The following is a 5,422-nucleotide window of genomic DNA, read 5'->3' as shown; positions in this document are numbered from 1 at the left end:
TCCTGGTCCTTCTGGATTTCCAAGGGACTTTGAAGACAACTACGTCTTCCCCATCAGAAGATGGAAATCTCTTGAAGAGAAAGAATTGGTTGATGAGCTTGAAGAAGTGCATCCTCTTGCTTTGATCGTGTGGAAGCCTCACTTCAACGTTCTGACTGGAGACTTTCAGTCTATATTCAACTAGCTTAGGGAGAATCCCTCTCTTAAGTCACCAAATATGGTATATCCAAGAGTTGAATACCCATCAGAACCAGTTGCTCCAACACCTCCACAGAATCTGGCTGATATTCTTTTGGCTCTTGAAGATCCAGATGCTGAGATCCCTGCTCTGATGTATGCTGAAGATGCTTTTGTATCAGAAGTTGATGCTGAAGATCATCCTGCTGAGAAATATCCTTTTAAGGAAAATCAAGATGATGTTCTCATGCTTGAAGCACATGCTGAGAATCCTCCTGTCATGGATAATAGCTTTGATGCTTTTTTTGCTGGACCTTCTGCCTCTGTTTTGATAAACACCATGAAGGCTCTTCAACAGAATCAATCTGATCTGGTTACCCGTCTTGACAAGCACGAGGATACTCATGATGAGTTCAGATCATTCATGAAGACTCAGACGGAAGACACTACTGAGATTAAAAACCTTCTGACCCTCTTAGCTAATAGGCTTGGCCCGTCGTAGTCTGTCTTTGGTCTTAATTGTTTTCTTGTTTCTATGCATCTGTTTTCTGCATCTGCTTCTATCTATCTTTTGTACTTCTAATATTTTTTAATCAATGAAATCTTTATCTTATTCACTCTATGTGTCTTTTATCATCTGAATCTTTTAATGCTTTTTGATGTTATGACAAAAAGGGGGAGAATCATGATAATTGATTTGATTTATTATATCAGTTGTTGGGATTAAGTCTCAACATTTCCTAACGTTATTTGCAAGTTCTATGTCTTTGAGATTTTTTGCAGGATTGAAGATATTTTGAAAAAGCTCAACATAAGAAGCAAATACATGAGGAAAAGCAATTCTATAAAGAAGCATGTTCTTAAAGAATTGAAGCATGCTTAGTGTTGTGAAGCTTCAAGATCAGAAGCATGAAGAATGTTCTGATATTCTTCTTAGAATGATATGATACATTATTCTTCTTAGAATGCTCTGATATATTCTTTCTCAAGAATGCTCTGATACATTCATGCTCTGAAACATTTTGTTTAGTATGTTCTAATACATTCCAGGGTGTAAAGATGCTTTGATGATGCTCTGATACATTCAAGAATGTTCTGATTCAATCAAGCATGCGATGATTCAATTAGTTACAAAGAAAAAATTCAAAGCTCTGAAACTGTCCTATGGAAGCAAGAAGCAGAAGCTCTGAATATTCTGAAGTTCTAGGAAAAGTGAAAGTCTCTACTGAAATGGAAAAATACTCAGGAAAGTCTTTTATTTATAAATTATTCTAGTATTTATTTCAGGGGGAGATTGTTAATCTCAGGGGAGACATATTCACACACTCTGATTATATGCTTATGCTATATCTGTGTAATTGTCTTTTGTCATCTGATATTATGGTTACAAATTCATATCAATTATATATGTTTTTGTCATCATCAAAAAGGGGGAGATTGTTAGAACAAGATTTGTTCTGATCAATATTCTTGCTTTGATGATAACATTATATATGAATTTTGGATAAGACAATGTGACACTCTAATCCTTTGCATTTTCCATTTCAGGAAATATATAAAGAGTGTGCACAATTCAGCGCTCAGAAGCACTGACTCAGAAGGTTCAGGATGGCTGCATCAGAACATGCTCTGGGAAGACATCAGAAGATGGTCAAGCAGAATCAGAACATGGACTATGAAGCATCATAAGACCATGATGTCAGAAGCAGAAGCACTGATGTTTTGAACGGTATCACGCTCAAGCACTTCAAGGTCAGAAGACAAGAAGATGCTCTACACCAAGCTGATTGACTCTGATATTCAAAATGTTGTATTCACAAATCTGAGTTCAGAAGCAAGTACAAGATGACAGGCTATTAAGTCTAATCTCTGACTGACAAATGGAACATTAAAAGCTACAAAAGGCAAAGTCAGTAAAAGCAGCAAAAGCATGGCTCGAGGTAGTTGACAAAAGTGTGAAACATTAAATGCAAAGCTGTACTATTCACGCAATGCATTAAATGCAACCCAACGGTCATCTTCTCAAAAGCCTATATATATGGAAGTTCTGATCAGAAGCAGTACAACAAACTCTTGCAAAATACTGAAATGCTGTCAAAATCAAAGCTCACGAACTTCATCTTCAACCTCACAAACTCTTGTAATACTTAATGAGTGTTAAGCTTAGAACTTAAGAGAAATATCACTGTTGTGATTATAGCTTTATAAGAAGCAATTCAAACTCTTGTAAACTTTATTTTACATTGAATGTAAAAGGTTCCTAGAGTGATCAGTGTGATCAGTAGACTCTAGAAAACTTTATCTTCAGTAGGTCATTCTGACTAATTACCTCTTCACATTTATACTTGTTGTTCTTGGAAAATAAATAAAATAACTGAAGATCTAGAGATGTTGTAATATCAGATGTGACATCATCCTTCATGGTTCTTGGTTAACATCTTTAATGTCAAATTGACAACACTCAGGTTAGTAGCAGAATAATACAATAATCAGTAGTATCCAGACACATCAAGGGATAAAATAGCCAGCATCTCAACAACCTTTTCTTCTGACTTTAATTCTGATTTTGAGATGGAGGATGCCATGGTCTGTACCTATAGAGGAGATTCCCTCAACTAGGTTACTGGAAAAGACTTAGTCATAGCATGACACTGAATTAGTCAAATCCATCTGACTTCCTTGATTTCAAATCATACTACACTTTCTGGATAACAATTAGGGCAGTACACATTCTTAACCATATTTCACTGTGATTGAGACACAATATTCAGCTCCAACAACTGCTCTATGGTTATGAATACTTATCTGGTTTCGTTGATCAGAGGAAACTTACAGATATAGGCTCTTCAAAAGTACAACATAAATGATTAGAAAGGAATACCTTCATGAGTTTTTCTTAGTGGAACTGAGCACATGTTAATTGTGTCCTGATTAACTTAGCCAGATGTCTCCTCTTCCAGACCAGGAGTAGGTTCCGAACCAATGTTCTCACACTACATTAGTTTAGCACCAGAACATCTGTTCTTCAGCTGGTAGCTGCATACCAGTTCTTAGTGTCCCAACATCAGATAGGACATATGTTCCTCCTTCTAGGAACACCTCAAACTTGAAGATTTCAAGGTACACACTTGAAGATAATTATGAATATCATTGATCAGGTGACATTCATCAGCTCTAATAAACCATGCCATTATGAGTGGACTTGAGAGGATACTCAAGTATCTTTGACACTTTAATTATAGCTGTCAATACCTGCCATACATTCTGTTGAACCTTCATAACCCTAGGGTTTCTCAGAGACTATGCAGCGGAAAATAGTCATATATCTACAGAATTCACACAATGCTTACTTTAAGTGTTAGTAGTAAGCATGACAACTACAGATTGATTGCTACTCAACCTTGCACAATGCTTGCTTCTGCACCAAGCAACTGAATAGACCAAACCAAAATCCTAACTTGACAAACTTAAAACAACAGAGGTTACCTTATCAATATCTTCACTCCCACATGAAGTTTTTGATGAGCTTCTTCTCTATTCATAGATACTAGTCGAATTTGTTTTTAAATTCAAGTTCTTCACTCCCGCATGAAGTCCTTGGACTTAGCACTCCTTGTTCCAGCATCACAGCTCTTAGGTCAGGTTGGTATAATCATATAGGTCCATCCTCCACTTCAAGGGACCATACAATATGAACATTCGTTGTTCAAACACTCTTCTACTGTTACCACAACCAGAATTTATCCCTTATGAATCTCATCCAGAAACAGACAGGATGCCAGCTCTGATACCAATTGAAAATTCTGGTATGACAGACTCGAATGTCAATCCCGATGTCAAGTCATCTGATCTGTTATTCATGTAGCACAAGAAGAATACAAGGATCCCCCATTATTTAATTACTCTTAGGAAAGAGTCAATGAGACCTGGGATCACACATGTTCAGCATACATAACCAGATTATAACTTTTACATGGTTATGTATAGGAACTGCTAACACTTCTGAACCTGATGTTATAGACAAAGTCATAACATTCAAAACTGAACAAACAATGCAGAAGATAAATAACACAGTTAATTGTTAACCCAGTTCGGTCTAACTACCGACTCTAGGGGCTACAAAGCCAGGAAGAAGATTCCACTATCAGTAGTACTATTTTATATAAGCAACCTCTGGTTTGAAGATAAACAACCTCTGGTTTACCTAGTCACTACCCAATGCAACCTTTATCTCAGAACTCCGTCCAAGATAAGAAAACCTCTGCTCACTCCCCGGTGATACCTAACTGTTACAACCCTGCAACAGCTATTTACACAATTAACAATGAACACATACTTGATCTTGCTTCACAGCTTCAATCAAGCTTACAATACTCAACTCTTACCTACGAGTTTCGAGTGAGGACAATCACTTCTCTAACCTACAGGTTTCGAGAAGGACAAGGCAGCCATCCCATAACCTGGGTGGTCTACCTATAGAAACCCTAATGACTACATCGTTAAAACCAGGTTTTCTATCTAAAACTAGGTTACAAAAGTTTCCTATTTATAACCTGATCCTAATTGGATTTGGGCTTACAAATTGCATAACTTTGTTGTTACAAATATGCAGAAAATATTCTTCTACAAATAAGGTCTTTCAATCATGAGTTTCCTAAATTAGAAACTGCTGAATCTTCAATCTTCTGATCTGATTCTTCCTGAATCTTCAATCTTCTGATCTGATTCTTCAATTATTCTTTTGACCTTTAAATATGCGCCACATAGGATTACATAATATTCACATAGAATATTCTGTATCTCTTAAGTACAAACTGAATCTTCCTTCCAGTTCTGCAGGCGCGTGTCATACCCCAAAATTTGCCCAAGGAAATCTACGGCTATTAATTCATCAGGGGTATTAAAATAAGAGTCGTGGGGTTTAACATCTCTATTGTTGAACTCATTCTCTTATAAACCGCTTTGAGTTAAAACAGGGGTGTGATCAACAGGTATCTGGGCCCAATCAGTTAGCCCAATTTATCCTTAGAAGGTTTGATTTCTTTTACAATAATTAATCAAATTTTATTTTATTGTTATAATTTTACTAAAACCGTTATTATTTATTAATAATAGGATTTAGTATTATTATTAAGCATTTGAAATAAATATTATTACGATTATTATTATTGTTAGGATTATGATAATTAGTTTTTATTCAGGTTAATATTATAATTGTATCAATTTTGGGTTATTAAGTTAATTT

The sequence above is a fragment of the Vicia villosa genome, linkage group LG6 (genome assembly GCF_029867415.1).
Source record: "Vicia villosa cultivar HV-30 ecotype Madison, WI linkage group LG6, Vvil1.0, whole genome shotgun sequence".
Classification (NCBI taxonomy): Eukaryota; Viridiplantae; Streptophyta; class Magnoliopsida; order Fabales; family Fabaceae; genus Vicia; species Vicia villosa.
The sequence above is the reverse complement of the archived record's forward strand: the minus strand, read 5'-3'. Positions refer to the sequence as shown.